The following is a 20,247-nucleotide window of genomic DNA, read 5'->3' as shown; positions in this document are numbered from 1 at the left end:
GATGGTAAGATGGATAGAAAGATAGCTAGAAGGCCGGGCCCAGCGGGTAGTGATCAACGTCTCGATGTCAGGATGGCAGTTGGTTTCTAGCAGAGTGCCCCAAGGTTCGATTCTAGGACCAGTTTTGTTCAATATCTTTATTAATGACCTGGATGAGGGGATGGATCCCTCAGCAAGCTAGGGGCAGAGGTAGATACGCTTGAGGGCAGGGATAGGGTACAGAGTGACTTAGACAAATTGGAGGATTGGGCCACAAGAAATCTGATGAGGTTCAACAAGGACAAGTGTAGAGTCCTGCGCTTGGGACGGAAGAATCCCAAGCATAGTTACAAGCTGTGGACCAAGCAGTTAAGTAGTAGTACTGCAGAAAAGGACCTGGGGGTTACAGTGAATGAGAAGCTGGATATGAGTCAACAGTGTGCCCTTGTAGCCAAGAAGGCTAATGGCATTTTAGGTTGTATTAAGAGGAGCATTGCCAGCAGATCCAGAAATGTCATTATTACCCATTATTTGGTTTTCGTGAGGCCACATCTAGAGTATTGTGTCCAGTTCTGGGGCCCCCACTACAAAAAGGATGTGGACGCATTGGAGAGGGTCCAGCAGAGGGCAACCAAAATGATTAGGGGGCTGGAGCATATGACTTATGAGGAGAGGCTGAGGGACTTGGGTCTGTTTAGTCTGCAGAAGCAAAGAGTGAGGGGGGATTTGATAGCAGCCTTCAACTTCCTGAAGAGAGATTCCAAAGAAGATGGAGAGAGGCTGTTCTCAGTAGTGACAGATGGCAGAACAAGGAGCAATGGTCTCAAGTTGTGATGGGAGAGGTCCAGGTTGGATATTAGGAAAAACTATTTCACTAGGAGAGTGGTGAAGCACTGGAATGGGTTAACTTGGGAAGTAGTGGAGTCTCCATCCCTAGAGGTGTTTAAGTCTTGGCTTGACAGAGCTCTGACTGGGTTGATTTAGTTGGGATTGGTCCTGCCTAGAGCAGGGGACTGGACTTCATGATCTTCTGAGGTCTCTTCCAGCTCTATGAGTCTATGATTCTGTGCTTTGAGCTAAGAGCTGAAATCACTAGGTTTGGCCCAGAACCAAATCCACCACAAGCCAGTGGAAGATGCGATGAGTGGCCAGCAGGGTGGTGATGGAGAGGAGTGAGGAGCTGTCAGCAGAGCAGCGGTGGTGAGGGGGGACTGATGGAGAAGCATAAGGAGTGGCCAGCAGAGCGACAACAGTGAGGGGTGACAAATGGGCAGCAGAGTGGATGAGATGCTTCCTACTCCCCCCCACCTCAGGATGGAAGGTGAACTCTATGAATACTTCTCTGCACTTTGGTCTGCCCTGACCCAGGGCAATGACTGTGAGTGGGGTGTAGAGAAGGGGTGGGCTTGTGAAGGGGACATTTACATGGCTCGACCTGAGAGCTTGAGAGGAAAAGAACATTGCTTAACCTACTTGAACGGAACATTTACTCATGGCTTTGTCCCAAATTAATGCCACGTTACTTCTTTCCCCTTTTATTAAAAGTTTCTTTTTCATACTCAGACTCTGTGCTTGCCAGTGGGAAAGCATTACTTTCCAGAGGCACCCACGGGTGTTTTGTGAATTTCCCAGGTTATTGAGTGGGTGCTTGAGCCAGTTCTGCAATGGATGGATGGAAAGGCACCCCTAGATATTGAACTGGGCCCTGACTGCTGCTGGTGTTATCTGGCAAAAAGGGTCACATGTACAATTCATATCCACTGGAGTAGGACCCTTGAAAGCTGCTCTTGTCTACTGGGTTACTGGGAGCAAGTCACAGCAAATGTCTGTGCTTCACTCTCAGTCTATAAGATGGGGAGGATAATACAGACCCCTGTTGTCAAGCACTTGACAAATATAATGCTTTGCATCATATATACAGTAGCCCAATGTCTGTGACTCTGTAACGCTGAAATTCTGGCTGTTGCCTCCCTGGCTGTTTCCTCTGGGCAGCACTATTGCCTGAGTCATGTCCTTCACCTCCCGCCGTGGCGCTTGGCTGAGTCTTGTGCCGCTCAGCTGGGCCACCGTGGGGCAGCAAGCAGAACAAGTGGCCTTTTGGGCTCCCCTGCGGCAGCCCGGCTGAGCGGCACAGAAGTCAGCTGAGCACCACAGCGGAGGCGAAGGGGGGCGGGGAGGTGATGTGCGGTGTGACAACAGTTCCAGGACTCGCCCCCTGGTTGTGAACACGCCACACCCCCTTTCGCCTCCCACAGTGGCGCTCGGCTGACTTCTGCGCCGCTCAGCCGGGCCGCTGCGTGGGAGCAAGTGGTGCAAGCAACTGTTTGGGCTCCGTGCTCCCCATGCAGCACGGGGAGCGTGGAGCCCAAATGGCCGTTTAGGCTCCATGGTCCCCCGAGTGAGAGGCAGGAAGGGGAGGAGAAGAGAAAGAGAGAGACAGAGTGTGAGGCAGGAGGGGGAGGAGAAGAGAAAGAGAGAGACAGAGAGAGAGGCAGAAGGCAGAGGAGAGCTAAGGGCAGGGGAGGCAGTAGGAGGAGGAGAGAGAGAAAAAGAGAGAGAGACACGGAGTGAGAGACTGGAAGCTCTGGAGAGAAGACCAACAAAGAAGAGAGACTTGAAAATCCTGTCTTATGATGGGCTAATTGGCTACTTATACAAGAATTGTGCTATCAAGGTTAATTTGTACTATTAGAAATGGAGAGGTGTCCATCACACTGTTTGTCACAGACAACATGTGAGAATACACTGGAAGACTTGAGAAGTCCAGGGTAGGTCCTCAAGTGGCCTAATGGACAAGGTGCCAACTTCCAGAACCTTGGTTTGTGGGTTTGAGTAACAGCCAGGCAACTGGCACTAGCTGAGGGTAGGGAGATGGGTTACAAACTACGCTAGGGCTGGAGCTGGCAGGGGTAAGCAGCTTGCTGTAGCTGCAACAATCAGAGCAGTAACTGGTCCGGGAGAGGGGGCCATGTGTGCAGTGGAAGCTGCCCCAGATCCTTGGGCCTGCCCTGTGAGGGAAGGGGTGGAGTATGGGGGGTGATGCTGAGGCTCCCCAGTTCTTTGACCCAGCCAGTGAAGCTACCCCCAGATACCTGCCCTCTCTGCTCAGCAAGGACAGCTTCCCCCAAGCTCCCTGATTCTCCTGACCCCCCACTCCAGCCAGAGCAATTCCCCAGCCAGAACAGCTCCCACCCACCAGCCAAGACTCCCTCCAGTGCTGGCCAGTTCCCAGGGCCCCAGCCACACCTTCCCCTGAAGCTAGAGACAATGCTGACTCAGATTTGCCCACTCCTCTGGCTGGGACAGGAGAGCAGTGCACCCCACTCTTCACCCTGGCCTGTTCCCACTGGGGCAGAGCTCTGGCTGCAGAGCAGGGACACCCAAACCCCAGCTCCAGTGTCTGTAACAGGGTTTATTTATTGTAACAGTGGTAGCCAGACACTACTCCTAACAGGGAATAAGCTAGCAGCTGAGTGTGGAATTGAGGCTGCACCTCGCCAGGAACACAGGGAGTCCTGCAGGCTCACCAGGATACAACCTGCTGCCACCTGGATGACAGACTGCAGTGGCCCCACAGAGCTCTTCCGTGGGTGTGAGTGCACAGCGCATGGACGGTGCCAGGTGGAGGCAGAGCAGTGGGGATACAGTCATGGCAGTGTGGGTCTCATGGGCAAGTTGGCATCCATATCTGCTTTTGCCCCACCACACCAAGAAAACCTGAATGTACATCTATTATTTCAATGGGACAGGTAATGCTAGTCCTAATAATAACCGAACTGTGGCTTGTGATGAATTTCCTCAACATCTTGAGGTTTTAGTAATTGATTACTTTACTATAAAGAAAAAATGTATTTTTTCGATCCACAAGCTTTCATTTATTGCACATACTCTTCTTAACTAAGCAGTTCTTTTAAGAGCAAATATTATATTTTTACATCAGATACTGCCACCTGCTGTAAGCAGCAAAAATTGCTTTTACAAATTTAGACCTTTAGGCCTGCCACAGTGTGGCCATCAAATCTTTGACATTTAAAATACTGATAGATGTCATTAATTTTATTTAATTATCAATTCAGCCACAAGTGTTTTTTTCTATTGAGCTTAATTGGTCCTCTGTACATGTCACTCCCAGTTTGTTTTATTTATTGGATTAAAATTCTAGTTCAGGAATTAACTCTCTTTTAGATATCAAATTGACTAGGCATTGGTTTATACATATTAGGGTTGCCAGATGGTTTCAACAAAAATACTGGACACACTTGACATTATATCACAATCTACATTACATCTTATTTAGAAAATACCAGACATTTATATTTTCTCATTTATATTTTCTCAATATGTTTCCCTAACAGTAAGCTCAAATACTGGACTGTCCGGTTCAAAACCGGACACCTGGCAATCCTATTATTAACCATTACTAAATACCGACAAATGCAGATAAGTAAATAAGAATTGTTTTAAAAATCAGTGACTATTTTTAAGAAGCTAAGACCACTCAGTAACAGTTTCACAGTGATAGAAATGTAGCTGTGTTAGTCTGGGGTAGCTGAAGCAAAATGCAGGACAATGTAGCACTTTAAAGACTAACAAGATGGTTTATTAGATGATGAGCTTTCGTGGACCAGACCCACTTCCTCAGATCAAATAGTGGAAGAAAATAGTCACAACCATATATACCAAAGGATACAATTAAAAAAAAATGAACACATATGAAAAGGACAAATCACATTTCAGAACAGGAGTGGGGGGGAAGGAAGGAAGGTAAGTGTCTGTGAATTGATGATATTAGAGGTGGGGAGAGTGGGATAATGGTAATCTTACCCATTACCAAGATAGCTTCCCCAATTATCACCTCTAATACAATTAACTCACAAACATCCCACAAGCACATGACTCACTAGCTGGCTTCCCACCTTGTGGCTGGGTGTGGTGTAGTCTTCTTTGCCACCTGCTAAAAACCGCTTTGGCCCTATCATGATTTGCTTCTTCATACAACTTGGCCATCCAGCCAGGTCACACATAGTCTCAACCCTTCCAGGTGGAATCGGTAGTATAAACAATCATCCATTTGCATCATATTAGGCCTTTGGTCTGACAACTGACTCACTAGTCTTTACTCCTGGGCCAGCAGGTTTCAAGAATCCTTACCTCTCATGGGTGGGTGGGGGGAGGGAAGGGTGTTGGCTCTACAAAGCTCCACTGTATTCTGGTCCTGAGGCCAGTCAAGCCCTGACTACTAGGCCTTTTGCTGCTTCCCTGGTCCACTTCCTAACTTGCCCTGTCTTGGACCTTTATCATAATCTCTTCCCAGACTCATACCATATCAGCTGCTCTTTAATCCTCTTCCCTAAGGTCACAGCAGAGTTTCTTAGCACTTTCTAGGAGGTTTCTCTATTTGCCTGGCAGGGCAGTCCCTGACTCAGCAGCAGGGGCGGATATAGGGAAGGGCGAATGGGGTGGCCGCCCTGGGCCCTGTGCTTCAGAAAGCCCTGCGCATGCGCCGTGGCAAAGGGGGAGCCTCGCGGAATTATGCTGCCCGGGGCCCCGCAAAACGGTCATCTGCCCCTGCTCAGCAGGAGTCCTGAATCCTGCTACCCGCAAGCCCTTTCAGCAGCATGGAAAACTCTTGGCAGACTCACTTCCTCCCACTTTCCTTCCCAACTGCTTTGGTCTCCCCATTGTAGGGAGGCTCTGTGTGCCAACAGCCCCCACACCATCCTGATTTTAGCCAGGCTTCTCTCATTGAGTGAGCATCACTAATCTGCTCTCCTTCGTGGTTAATCCCTACCCAAACTGGGCTCTGCCTTTTAAACTCCTCTGTTCAGGTGCTGTGGAGAGGAGACTGTTTGAGAACAAGTGCTCTCTTTAAACCCTTCTTGCCCAGTGTGACTTTGGCACATACTTTCACAACTAATGCCTCATCTGGCAGAAATCAGCTTAGCTCCAGTGGAATCACTCCAGTGGATTCACTGGAACAAGGCTATTTCACATCAGCTGAGAATATGGGTCATTAAGTCTGCTTAGGGTCAGAGGAAAGAGGGGCAGGAAAGGGGGGGGGGGTGAGAGAGAGAGAGAAAGAGAGAAAGAGAGACAGAGAATTGAAAACATAAACTAGGAAATATGAGTGCAAAAGAAGTGACAGAAAAAGATTGAACTCTAGTAAGTGTAAAGAATTGCTTCTCTCACCTATATTGCTCAGCTCACTTCTAGAAACAAGTACACCTTACTAATAGTATAATACAATCTCTATGTACTTCTGAAAATACTTTCAGCTTTGTGGCTGACGTGGGATTTGCTGTCTCTTTTTACATTAGGAGATTGACACATCACCAACAAGAGTTGTCAGCAAGAGGTTGCCCTGAGATGCTTCAGAAAACAGTTCCACTGCCACCATTTCTCTTGGCCTTTCTGTCCCCTCCCATTGCATGTATGTTCTAAAGTTAGGAACCATCAGATCCCATGTAGTTTCTAAGGTCACATCTCCACTTGCAGAAAGATCAACACTGCGGTGGTCCATCTTCTGTCATTCATTTTAGTTGGTCTAGTAAAGGAGCTGGTACTCTTCGCTGTCGTGTAGAGTAAGGGAAGTCAATGGGAGCATTTCTCCCATCAACCTCCCAGTGTGGAGATGGTGCCAAGCTCAGCTTAAGGTATATCAGCTCCAGTTATGTTATTTATGTAGCTGGAGTTGTGTACCATAAGCAAATCTTCCAGTTGTAGTATAGATCTGGCCTAAATGTTGCTAATAATAGCTTCCAAATTGTTCTTCCCATCCCATTTTTCCTGAGATCTATCTGTCCCATTACATTCTCTTTTCCCCTGAAACTTTATCTGTCTATGGTTTTAGTTGCATGCAGATAGTGGCTAAAATCCCCCTCTTTTCTCCTATTCTCTCTCTCCTGCATGCCATCTCATGCTACATCTAGACTACACTGATCTATCAGAAAAAGGTATGCAAATTGCACTCCGCAACTTGCATACCTTTTTCCAATATTTTTTTGGAAGAGGCTTTTCTGAAATTTGGCCCAAATTTCGGAAAAGCCTCCTCTTTCAGAATAGCCGTTTTTCCTCATCGAAGGAGGAAGATAGGGCTTCCGAAAGAGCGCATCTGCTCTTCCGCCAAAAAGAGGACACGGTATCCTGGAAAAACCCCATAGTCTAGACATAGCACCCCCATCATGAGCAACAATTTAGCTGTCAGTTCAAATTGGGCCTCCTCAAAATTGAATTTCTTCTCATTCTTCTTGTTTTCTCTTATGATGCCCTTCTTCCTCCATTTACATCTCCACTATCCTTATAGTCTCATAGGGCCAGACTTTGGAGAGCTTTTTCATTATTCTCTCTGCATATTCTTTTATTCATTATTCTCTCTGCATTTTACTGCTGAACCCTGTTCTCTAACCTCTTATAAACTTCCAAGCACGTGGAGTCCACAGTGTCCCATAGTAACCTTTTCTAGCACTTAACTATCCTTATAATTAGAAAGTTTTCTTAATATCTAACCTAAATCTCACCTACTGCCAATTAAGCTGATAATTTCTTGTCCTATCCTCAGTGGACATGAACACTTGACCTCACAATGTTAACTTTTTACATATTTGAAGACTTATGCTCCCCACTCAGCCTTCTCTTCTTTGAAGAAACAAGTCTAATTATTTCAACCTTTCCACATAGGTCATGTTTTTTAAAACATTTATAATTTTTGTTTCCCTTCTATGGATCCCCTCTATAATTTGTTCACATATTTCTTAAAATGTGGTGCCCAGAACTGGACACCATATTCAGCTGATGTCTTACCTGTTCAGAGCAGAGAGACATAGTTACTTCCACATCTTACATGTGAAACTCTTAATACATGCAATAATGACACTCACTTTTTCTATAACATCACCACATTCTTGACTCATATTCCATTTGTAATCTGTTACAAACCTCACGTTGTTTTCTGTAGTACAACACCCCACCCATAAGCAGTTAATCATTGCCAAATCATGTCAGTTACCTTGCAGTGCATGTACGGACACTGAGACAGTTATCTGCAACATATCTGATCAGTTGTACAACTTTCAAATGTAAATAGACCACTCATGGTTGCAGGGCTTGCTATGTCTCCTTGCTCTTTCTGGGCTCTGAGTGTAGGCTTTATCCCTTTACCTTTCATACCATAAAAACCCATTTTTTTGCCACGAAGCATTCAGCCACATTACCCTCTGTATCCACCATGCTTACCCACTACATCTAAAGTGAATTAATCCACCTGCCTTTCTTTTCTTCAGCAGATCTGCCCAGTGGCCTGCAGTGATCAGACAGTCTTATTTAAACAAAGTATTTAGCAGCAGGAACTTTTCTTGGAGAAAAAAGATTTTACAACAACAATTTACATGTACTAGGGGGCTGCACCCCTTGCTTACTACCCTCACCAATCTCGCTCTCCCTGGCAGTAGGTGTCTGGCAGTGGGGAGGGTGCAGGAGTGGACTAGGGGCAGGAGCAGGCTGGGGGTAGGTGTTTGGCTAGGGAGGAGAGAGCAGGAGCAGGCTGAGAGCGGGGGGTCTCAGTGGAAGGGGTGAATGAAGGGGCTGAGGGTGCAGGGTCTTGGTGGAGGGTGTATGTGAGGCTAGAAGTTCAGAGTCTTGGCCAAGGGTGTGTGTGAGGGGGCTGGGGATGTGGGGAGAAGGAAGGGGGGAGTCTGTGTTGCTCTTGCTCACCCCCAGAGCACCAGGGAGAGAGGCGGCCTCACAGCTCTGCCCCCGTAAGAGGGGGAAGGCCTTGCAGATCCCACCCACCCCTGTAACGGGGCCTCAGGGTTCCTGCAGTCTGGAGCACCATGGAGGGAGGAGGCCTTGTGGCTCCCACCCCCCTGAGATAGGGCGAGGCCTCATGGCTCCCCCCCCCCCCAGAGCACTGGGGAGGAGGGAGGCCCTGTGGCTCCTGCCCCCAGGACAGGGGAGGTCGCATGGCTCCTGCCTCTCCAGAGCACCAGGGAAGGGGGAGGGAGAGGCCTCATGGCTCCCCACTCCAGGAGCAGCAGGAAAGGGGCAGGGGGGGGACCATGAGGCTCCTGCCCCTCCTCCCCTCCCCGAACTCCTGCCTCCCTGGAGGAGGGGGGAGGACGTTGAGTTTCCACCACCCCAGGGAGGGGGGAGGAGGCCTCATGGCTCCCATCCCCCAGAGCACCAGGGAGGGGGAAGGAGGATGGAGGAAGGAGGCAGGGGAGCTGAGGGCAGAGGAACAGTGCAATTCAGAGTGACATAATGACATCACTCTGTCATCCTGCTTGGGAAAAAAGTATATATATGTAGAGAGAGAGAGAACATTCTGGAGTTCAATCTAGACCAGAGAGGGGTTGTGTCATCATCAGCCCTGCAACCTGATGTGCCTGACAACGTCTTGTTGCTATATCTCCCAACCCAGAGTTCTCACAACCTGCCAGCAATACTGACTCCAGCAGTCTTAGCTATTATCTGCAGTGACCCCAACTCTCCCTGCCCTGCATCTTCCCCAAATTCTGTGTCTGGCCCTCTCTAGGTAGTTCAGATATTTTAGGTATGTAGGCTTGGCTTAAGATAAAATTCTTACCACATGCTCCCATCAACAGGGCTGACTGGTCTCTGGCCGTATGCAGGAATTTCTGGGGTGTGTGTGCTTTTTTTGTAAATGTGGACCACAAGGATGTGAATGCACTCTCCATGGTCCCCCAAGTAAACTAGGAAATAAGCCCTAGCCTTCCCCTGGCTGACCAAAGCATGGAGGAGAGAGGCTCAGATAGCACGCCACTCCTGTCTTCCCCTGGCTGGCCAGAGCATGCTTACTTGGGGAACCAATAGAGAGGTAGCCGTGTTAGTCTGATCTTGGTAAAATAAAAGGAAAAAATATCATCCCCTAATTAAAGACTAACAAGATAGTTTAAGTGCTACATATTTTTTCCTTTTGGGGAACCAACAGAGGGGGGAGGTGTTTTTACACACTTTGCACCCCCCTGCATACAGGCCTGACTCTTCAGGCCAGAATTTGTCCCAAAGTCAAAATGGCTTGTTTCTTTTGTCATCTTGGTTGAAAGAGCGAGAGATACCTTGGGTGTTTTTGCCCTTCACTTTATATTCCAGTCCTCCTTTGAAATGCATTTCCATGAGGTGAGTGTGGAGTCATGGAATCTCAACTCATAGTGAAAGAAGTTCCAGGCTATTGTTTGCTAAAATGCAGATCAGCTAGGAAAGAATGGTCACTAGACAGCTAATTGCCCATCAGCTAATTGATGGCACCTGAGAAGAGGTATCAGCTTGTTCCTTCTCAAAGACAAATAGGTTTATCTCCTCCCTGAACTTGTTTATTAACCTCATTTTAGTTGTAATTGCAACTTATTTTCATAACAGCATATACAATATTGCTACATATATTTCACCATAATGTTATCGACCATTGAGTTATTAGTTTTTAAATGATATCTCGCAAGGCATATTTGGTACAAAGATTATTACAGTGGTAGATAAGGTATGAACATAGGACTGCATTCTGCCCCAATATGTATGTGCAGGGCTAGACAAATAGTGTAATCTTCTTGCCCGTGGCGAGTAGATTACACCCCAGAAGAGCCGGCGCGGAGCGATCTGTGCATGCACAGAATGATCTGCGCATGCAGAGCGCAGAACCGTGCGGTTGGCAAGCAGGGCTCACCACCGCTCAGCGAGCCCTGTGTATGTGTATCTTGCTAAACATGTTACCACTTCAAGGCTTTGTCTACACTGCACAGTTTTTGCACAAGAAGCAAGAAGCCTTTTCCGAAAGAGTTCTTGCGCAAAAACTTCTTGCGCAAAAGTGCATCCACACCTCAAAAGCACATCGCATGCTATTGCGTAAGAGAGTTCTGATGGCCATTCACAGAATGGAGATTAGAGCACCTGTGCTTTTTGTGATAGGCTCTTTTTGTGCAAGAAACCCCTGTTGAGCATCCACACACACATTTTTGTGAATAACTCTTGCACAAAAAGGAGTTATGCCTCATAGAAGGAGGTTTACCTACACCGCAAAAAGCCCTCTGTTCTGTCAATTGACTAGATTTTCTTGCGCAAAAACGCGCTTGAGGTGTGGATGCCCCACAGGTTTTTGTGCAAAAATGGCTGGTTTTGTGTAAAAACCCTGTAGTGTAGACATAGCCCCAGATGGTAATCCATGCAGGCCTAACTTATGCAGACATACCAGGAGTTTCCTGCATCTAAATCAGGTTCCCCTTAACAACTACCCAAATTCAAGAGATAGGAGGACCCCTTTTGATCTTCTGGTTCCTAGCTTTTTTCCTGCCCTTAGCTTTTAAAGTCTTAAGTGTTTGATAAAAAGTAGCTTGTCTTGAACCATTCTTCTTTGCCTCCTTCTCCTTCCATAGAGTGCCTCCCCCAATGAACTAGAACAATATGTACATCCTAATAACAAGGTCAACGTTCTGTGTGCATAAGCTACCAGAGAGCAGCTTCAATTGTCAGACTTTCTTTTAATACAACTTCTTACTGCTATCCAGATTCCCGGTGTGAGACTAGTCAGAAGAGAGCCTGAAGTTATCAGAATGCCAGAAAAAGGTGATGTTTTCTATTCTCACTCTATTTCAATTGATTATTGGATTTTTTTTTCTTTTCATTTTGCTGTTAGCTAGTCACACTGGAGTGCAGATATCCCTCAATTGCCTGGCCTGCGGCATCCTCTCTCTTCTAGCTGCTGCCATTTCTGTTCTGTTGAACTCTATGTGATATCTCCAAAAATACAATCTGACAAGAAAGTGCATGTCCATGTTGTTTTGTGGTTTCACCTGCAAGAAACTGCCATCTACTCACCTACTCCAAAAACACTGATTTCTTGTCTAGCCTAAATTAAATAGCTTGGTCCTCAGATGGTGTAAATCAGCATAATTCCATTGAGATCAATATTATATGCCATAGAGAATTAAAATATTTATAATAATCCCTGTATGACATACCCAGGGTAAAATGCAGAATAATGAGTGGTTATGTGTGTCAGCCTCTAAACTGGAATGCCTTTTCACTGCTTCATTTCTGTGGCCACCACTCCTGATCTGCTCACAAGCAGATTTCACCATGTAAATTACTCCCATGTATGCCAGCAAAGTGACTCCAACATACTTTCAAATCCCACATGCCCCCCCACACACACCCTGAAGTGTATATCTTGTGCTGCCCAAACTTCTCCTGGACAATATAAAGTATGTCATTTTATTAACAGAAACAATATGCACAAATTTTGTTATACCAAATGGATTTTTCCCAAACATTTGAATTTAAACTCACTGGATTAAATAAAACAAAACAAGTCTATTAACTCTGAAGAGGGAGATTTTCAGTGACTATAAATAAGGAGGTATAACAATCAGAAATGGTTAAGAGAAAAATAAAAGTAAAATGAAACTAATTCCTTATTTAACAAAAGTGGGGTAAGTCCAAAGCAAAGCCTCTCTCAACACAATTCAGCAGTTCTATTGGCAGAACTTCTTTCAATCAGGACTCTCCAGAGGCCAACACTGACTCTTTTGTTCTTCAGGTGTCATGAATGCCATAGGTAGAGACAAAGGGAGAGATTTATTAGGGTGTCTGTCTACCCTTCCTTTTTTATAGTACTCTTTCTCCTTTGAGATGCATCTCCACTGTGAACATGGTAGCAGGCGAACTGTGTGGATAGGGACTCCATGCCATTTTTTTTCTTCTGCTAAAATGTAGGTTTGTCACCCAGCTCCCTTTTCCTGACAGTGAAAAGCCACTTAGCAGGTGATGACTCATTTGACCTTATTTACATCTGGCTGAGGCATCAGCCTGTTCTTTGTTTATGAGGGTGCATCTACACAGCACAGTTATTTCAAAATAACAATGCAAGCGAGCATCTACACAGCAATTTTGTTATTTTGAAATAACTGACAGCTTATTCCAACTTCTGTAAACCTCAATCCATGAGGAATAATGTCTCTTCCAAAATTGCTATTTCGAAATAGCTGTAGTGTTGAGGCTCCACTGCTGCTGCTTCGAAATAGCTCCTCCCCGGGGCAATTGAAAGTAATTACTCCCTGTTGCTTCCTGGGGCTCTAAATTGAGGTAGTGCGTCCACATTAAAGGAGTCTGCCTCAGAATAATGTTGAGGCTTCCCTGTAGTGTAGACACACTATTTCAAAATAAGCTATTTCACAGTATTTCTTCCGGAATAGCTTATTCCAAAATAAGTGTGCAGTGTAGACATGCCCTGAGTTTTGACCACTCTCCAGACTTATAACATGTTTTAGTAACACACCAGATAGTGGAATTTTATAGCTTTACATATAATATTGCCACACATATTTTATCAGGACAATAATGATCAGAAAATTTTGAGTTTTCAAACAATACCTCAGAAGGCATACTTTGTACAAGGATTATTACAAGAATCATAGAATCATAGAATCATAGAATAATAGGACTGGAAGGGACCTCGAGAGGTCATCGAGTCCAGCCCCCCGCCCTCAAATAATGTGCAAGGAGTGAATATTGTCACACTGTCACTTATAAAATGTAAGTTAATTTCATTCTTTTAAAGTTCAATATTAGGTCCCAATTCTATAGATGTTTATGCACAAGTTCATCTTTATACATGTGATTAGTCCAGCTGTTTCAAAGGAAATACTTACATGCTTAAACACATGCTAAATACTTTGCCAGATCTGGGCCAAAAGAAGGAATTGGCTAAAGAATTGCCTCTTTGTCTTAGTCTGGTTTCTCTATAATAAAGATGGCATTAGAAGAGTTATTCAGAGAACCTGCTCTCACCACACTAACAGGAAGATTTTGATTACTTCCTGAGTTGATCTGACTTTGCAAAGAGGATGAACAATTTTTAATAAAAATAACTAGAAAGAACTACACACAACTTCAGACTATTTTAAGACATTAAAATCACAGAAGAGGTCAATTATGACTATGAGTGGAATGCTGCTTTATTGGCGATACCTGCATTACTAATGAGATGCATTTGAGAAAAGGGTGAGAACAGCAGAAATCCATTTCTCCAGTCTAATTGGCACTGACACCTGATGGGATAATAAAAAATTTGGATAATCTGGAGAATGAGAAAGTGCAAAATTGTAGCACCATCTAGTGGCCACAGGAAAGATCACCCACTCCTGGACCTGCGTGCACTGGTTGTTTGGTTAATGCAGAGTCAGGTGATCGAAGGTCAGATAAATGGGATACTGTACTTTAACACTCAGTCCTTCTCTTGCAATAATCAAATATGTCAAAAGAGACACCCTGGATACAGAAGTACAAAACCACAAGGGAAAAAGATTATTTTAATAGACTCATCTGACCCTTGTTATCCTTCCCCATACTGAATTGTCATTCCTATAAACTCCATTGCTTATTCCAGTGTATTGCAGTTAGGTGGAAAAACTGGATAAATTTGATCTTAGTTTTAGTGCATCTACATTTGCAGCTTTTTCTGGTGTTGTTTTACTATGGCAAAAAGGATCAAGGACAAAAAGTATGAAGACAAGCCTGACAAAAATCTTCTTTAGTATGGAATGAACACACAAAGTGGGTCAGCAGACGCATCTTGCCACTGAAGAAAAAATATTAAAAATCTCTTTGTCTAAGAAGAGTGGTAAAACCTCTTTAAAAGTGTCCTTCACTAAAACAATTCCTTGCTAGAAGTAGTTAAATATGATGCATACTCTTTATACATATAAACAAAAGCTGACTATCCCAGCTTAATTCTACTCTTCAGAAACTTACACAGGAACAAACGGAACACACATACATGAATGTTAATAAACAAATGTAGAAAAGTAAAGGAAACTGGGTCTGGTTAGGCTTTGGGCATGAAGGCTATGTCTCCGTTGCGTATTCTTGCGCAAGAAGATATGCAAATGAGGTGCGGTGATATTTATCGCCGCACCTCATTTGCATACCTAATGAACCACCATTTTGTGCAAGGGGCTTTTGCGCAAGAAGGAGTAGTTTACACTGCTCCTTCTTGCACAAAACCCCCCTCTTGCGGCCAAATCTAGCCTCTTTGTGCCACACCTATAAAATAGGAATAATGATGCTTCCTCACTGTATGGGGTGTTAATATATGGAGATATATTTATCTCATAGAGCTGGAAGGGACCTCAAAAGGTCATGGAGTCCAATCCTCTGCCCTCCTGGGAGGAGCAAGTGCCACCCCTGATAGATTTGTTCCAGATCCCTAAATGGCCCCCTTAAGGGCTGAACTCATAATACTGGGTTGAGCAGGCCAGTGCGCAAACCACTGAGCTAGCCCACCCCCCTTTTTGTGATAATAAGCTAATGACGACAATGAGGTGCTCAGATATTATGGGGACCTATCTAGCTTTAGGGGCAGGTCCTCAACTGTGACACTTTACACCAACTGAGGATCTGTCCCTGCAGCAATGTTTGAAATTTTGATTTTTTTTTTCAACAAAATGTGTCATTTGTGTAAATCTGTAGCTTATGTTTCAGCAAGGGTCATTGTGGCCCTGAATGCTGGCTGATGAGTCAGAGACTATGGATTCAGTCCTTCATTCCTTTAACATCAATGGGTTCCACGTTATCATTAGGTTTCCCAAACAATTAGGAGTTGTGGCGTGGCATTATTTTTGTGCCTTTCAGCTTCAGTTATGTTGCTCCGCTGGGTATTGCTAAGGGATTAACTACTGGCAGTGATATTTGAATTGGGTTTTCACTTGAAATTGTATTCCCTGAGCTGATTTATTATTAGACTTTAAATGTCAACTGGGTATTCATGGGAAGCCTTTTGTCTGCATTAAGAGCTAGCTGCTGCCACTGATACTGGGTTACACAGTATCAGAACTGCTATCCAACAGAGACAAAGCCATCGCTTAATTCCACTGTTACACATTTTTAAGGACTGCCATTCAGCTCTGTTTGCTACATTGGTTTTATGAGTGTATTTGAAAAGGACATAGTCACATCTTAAGTGTTTCTTCACTATTACAGTCCAGGGGTACGTCTAAACTACATGCCTCCATCGACGGAGGCATGTAGATTAGCCAGATCGGCAGAGGGAAATGAAGCCGTGATTAAAATAATCGTGGCTTCATTTAAATTTAAATGGCTGCCCCGCTCTGCCGATCAGCTGTTTGTCGGCAGATCGGGGCAGTCTGGATGCGCCGCGCCGACAAAGAAGCCTTTCTTGATCGGCACAGGTATGCTTCGTGAAACCAGTCTCTGTCCCTGGGGAGCCCAGTCTGCCATGGACAAGGGCTGCCCTGGTGGGGATTGAGCGCTGAAGGCAGCCCCAGGCCCCATATGGGAGCTGGGAGCCAGCAGCCAGTCCTACCACAGGGCTGGGAGCAGGAGCCCCATGGGGTGGAGACAGGTCCTGTGGGGCTGGAATGTTCCCTATCCCAAATCCTGCATAGTTAGTTAATCAGTGAAATGTTAGGTTAATCTAATGTTTAACCAATTAACCGATTAATCAGGAGTTTGTGGGCTCAGGCCTGCACTCATGCTGAGCAGCAAAACAGTCAGGCCTCCAAGATCTGACAAGGGGCCAACAGCCCCAGGCTTCTTTCCTTAGAGTGTGTCTACACAGTAGGGCTTAACTAGAAACAAGCTATGCAAGTTGAGCTACATCAATTGCGTAGCTTATTTCAAAATTGAGAATGTTTCCACAGTGCTTATTTCAAAATAAAGCACTCTTCCTCTGGCTTCCCTTACTCCTTGTACAATGAGCGTTACAGGAGTCGGAGTAAGAAGCCCTCCAGCTTGACAGTATTTCGACATTACTTCGAAATAACATTGCTGTGTAGATGTACCCTAAGAGAGAGGGAAACTGACACCCATGGCTTAAAGTGGCAGGGGATTACAGGCCAGCTACTTCACTGCATCCCAGCCCAGGATCCTAGCAGTAGCAGACCAGTCTGCCACTGGGTCAGGAGGGACCCTGTTTACAATATGCTGACTCGCTGGCATCACTGCAGCCAAACAAGGGTTGATTAACCCCGGGTCCTTTCTAAATCCCCTTCAGGGAATACAGGGCTCTTTAGAGGGTCGTCTGAATTATTGGTGAAGAAGGCCTCTGTCAGGGCTTGTAGCTCCTTCCAGCTCAGGTCTGTAAATGGTCCTGATGGTCCTGGCCATCTTCATCTTCCTCAGTGTCTTCAGCAGCTTCCAAACTCAGGAGCTCAGAGGAGACATCTGGCTCCTCTAGCAGCTGGGTTCTTCAACCCCCCATTTTGTACTTCCTTTCCTGCCCACTGACTTCCTGTAGGAGGGTTGATTGTGGTGGGGCTCCACCCAATAGGGCTCAGTGATATCCCTCTCGTGAGTTTATGGGCGGCCAATCCACCTCACTCTTAATTGTTATCTAGAATTAAACTAACTAGTATTTTATAGCATTCAAATTGCACTGCAGCTTTTACAGAAGAGATAAGAAAGACCTAGTCCTTCACTGCAGAGTATATTAGAACCTATATTTTAGACTTGGAACAATAGTGATGGCAGGAATTAGTAAAGCAGAGTTGAGGAACAGAATGACAAACCTTCCAACCAGGGGCGGATATAGGGCAGGGCGAACGGAGCGGCAGCCCCGGGCCCCGCGCTTAAAAAAGCCCCGCGCATGCGCCGTGGCAAAGGGGGGCCCTGCGGAGTTATGCTGTCCGGGGCCCCGCAAAACAGTCATCTGCCCCTGCTTCCAACAATATGATTATTTAAGTCCGTCCTTTAGTCTTGTGCACTTCAGAGCAATCGAATAATTGTTTTTAAAAAGACGTACGTTAAAATAAAGTGATTGTCATTGTTCCCATGTGAACTACACCTTTAACCCCTACTGGCATTGTGAGTGCACCTCCCCTCAGGTCTCAAGCCATCACCTCTTTTTGGGGTGTAATCATGTGATTCTCCCATTCTCAGACCAAGCCTTTAGCTGTAGTCCATGAGCGCTACTCCTAGTCATCTCAGCGGGCCTGATTTTATGTTCAGCACTTGCAGGTTTTGCTTCTGTAAGCTGTAATCAGTGTTACCCAGTCTTTCTGAAAGCAAAGCATTTCATCGTATAAAAACATGTCAGAGAAGAGACATCTTAAAAGCCTATAACTATGTGTGATTCACTTGCCAGTTTTCTTATGTTCCACATGAGGAGCTAGGCATTCCTAAGCTCCCTTTCAGGCACCCCAAGGCCTCTGGGATCTGCTTGAGAGTCTCTTCCCCTAATTCACAACCCTATTCTCACTGTTTCATTCAGGAGCTGATCAGGTTTTTTGATCACCTTCCTTCTCAGAGAACAAGTCCTTTAACAGATTGAGGTATTGTAAACAGTTAACTCCCAGGATTGCAAAACAAGGACTATAACTTGTAACAGAATAAAGGAGCTTTGAAACTTTCCCCACTGACATTCAAATGTGGGCAGGAATGTTCCTATTTAGGAGCCATTGTGTTGCTTTCCTACTTGTTTATCTACCAGCCCCCCTATTAAGCTACATTAATACAGTCATCTGGAAAAGTCTCCTAACTCAGTGTAACTCCCTGACCAGATCATATAGAGTATTTATAAAGCAATTATAGATCAGTATTCTTAGATTACGCCAGACACATCATTTGCATTCATAGAGTATTGGTGATACTCCTTGTGGGTTAATAATAATAATTCCTAAAGTGTCAAAAAAAAAGGGGGGGGCAGAGCATGCATTAGTATCTGGCTCTGAAGTCTCTAAGGAAGAGACTAGACTGCATCTTGAGAAAACTGAGTGCATTAAATCTTCAGAACAAGAGAACTTCAAAGGAACTAAAATGTGAAATGAAATAACTGATGCATAGTGAGGAGACAGCACATTATGGGCCCATGCTACAGAATGCCTAATTCCTCCTGAAAAATACGGAGGCTCCTTACTATCAAAAGGACTGAAATGCCATTTGGTCTCAGTGGCAATCTTGTGTTATGGGTCTTTGTCATAGTTCCCAGGATTCACCAACTACTGTAGAGATGCCAAAAAATCGTAAAGGTGTCCCCCATTTGCCTAAGCGGGGGGAGGGAGGAGGTAGGGTTCTCTGCTACGAACTGAGTTAAATAGACAAGAACAGACACTAAACATGATCTTAGCTTTCAATAGGCCGAGAAGGGGGTGGCGCTCTAAGTTTGAAGGGGGTGGTGCTCTAAATTCCCACTCCCATTGTCCTTTAGTGTGGTATCAGATTCCCTAATCCCAAAAGGGATACAGGGTAGTGGAACCAAGTGCCTAACAGCTCACCCTGGAACATGCCAATTCTCTCCTACCCAGCTGCTATACCAAGGTCCTTATCTCCTTGTAGGAACAGGGTGGGTCAGGTACATGGCCTTCCTGAGGCCGTTCCCCTGACGACTCCCAGGAATCTCCTTTGTGAGCTGCACAGCCATCCTTTGCTCTCTCCTAGAACTGCCCAGAAACAGCTGGGAACATCCTGCTTTTAAACCTCAATTCCACCCTGACACGACTCATGGAGCAGGGCCAGCCTTGCCCACAGCAGTGCTTTAATTCCATCATCATTGGAATGGGGCTTATTGTCAGCCGAAATTGTCAGGGCAGTGTGTGCGTGTGTGTTACACCCAAGTCTTCAGCTGCTGAGATGCAAAGTCTCGTTGCAGTGGGCAGCCTAGGAGGCTGGAGGGCGCCCCGAAAAATAGTTTAATGTCTGTGACTTTACTGCTAGGACCGGGGTCCTGTCGCAGAGGGCAGCCAACAGGCTCTCAGACGCCCCGGTGTGTGTGTGTGCTATACACCCGAGACTTCAACTGCTGAGACCAGGGTCCCTTGCAGCGGGCAACCTGGAGGAGGTTGATGGGCGCCCCAATGAGTTTATAGGGAGAGCTTATAACACCTCAGATTTTAGCTGCTAGGATACAGAAATCCCTTCGCAGCGGGCAGCCTGGGGAGGCTGAGAGGATCTGTCCCCTGGAAGCGACACGATCCAAAACGCCCAAGCTCTTCCTATACCTGTCCTTTTTGACCGGCTGAAGTTCTTTTGTTTGTATTCGGTTCGGGTACAGCAGCACGGGTTCAAGTCAGAAGCTTGACACGCACTGGCTTATTTATAGGAGAAAGAAAGAAAAAAGAAATAAAGAAACTTGGTTCAGTGTATATATATATATATATTATAAGTGAATGAGGGCACCCCACTTATTCCCAAAGTTTATAGCTAAATCACCTTACCAAAGGCAGTTTACAATAGAAATGAGGCAGTTTGCCTTAAGAAACTATAATACAGTAACTAAACTTATAACAGAGAGACAATTAGAGTGTACAC

This window comes from Pelodiscus sinensis, chromosome 1, assembly GCF_052426305.1.
Source record: "Pelodiscus sinensis isolate ZL-2025 chromosome 1, ASM5242630v1, whole genome shotgun sequence".
In the NCBI taxonomy this organism is placed as follows: Eukaryota; Metazoa; Chordata; order Testudines; family Trionychidae; genus Pelodiscus; species Pelodiscus sinensis.
The sequence above is the reverse complement of the archived record's forward strand: the minus strand, read 5'-3'. Positions refer to the sequence as shown.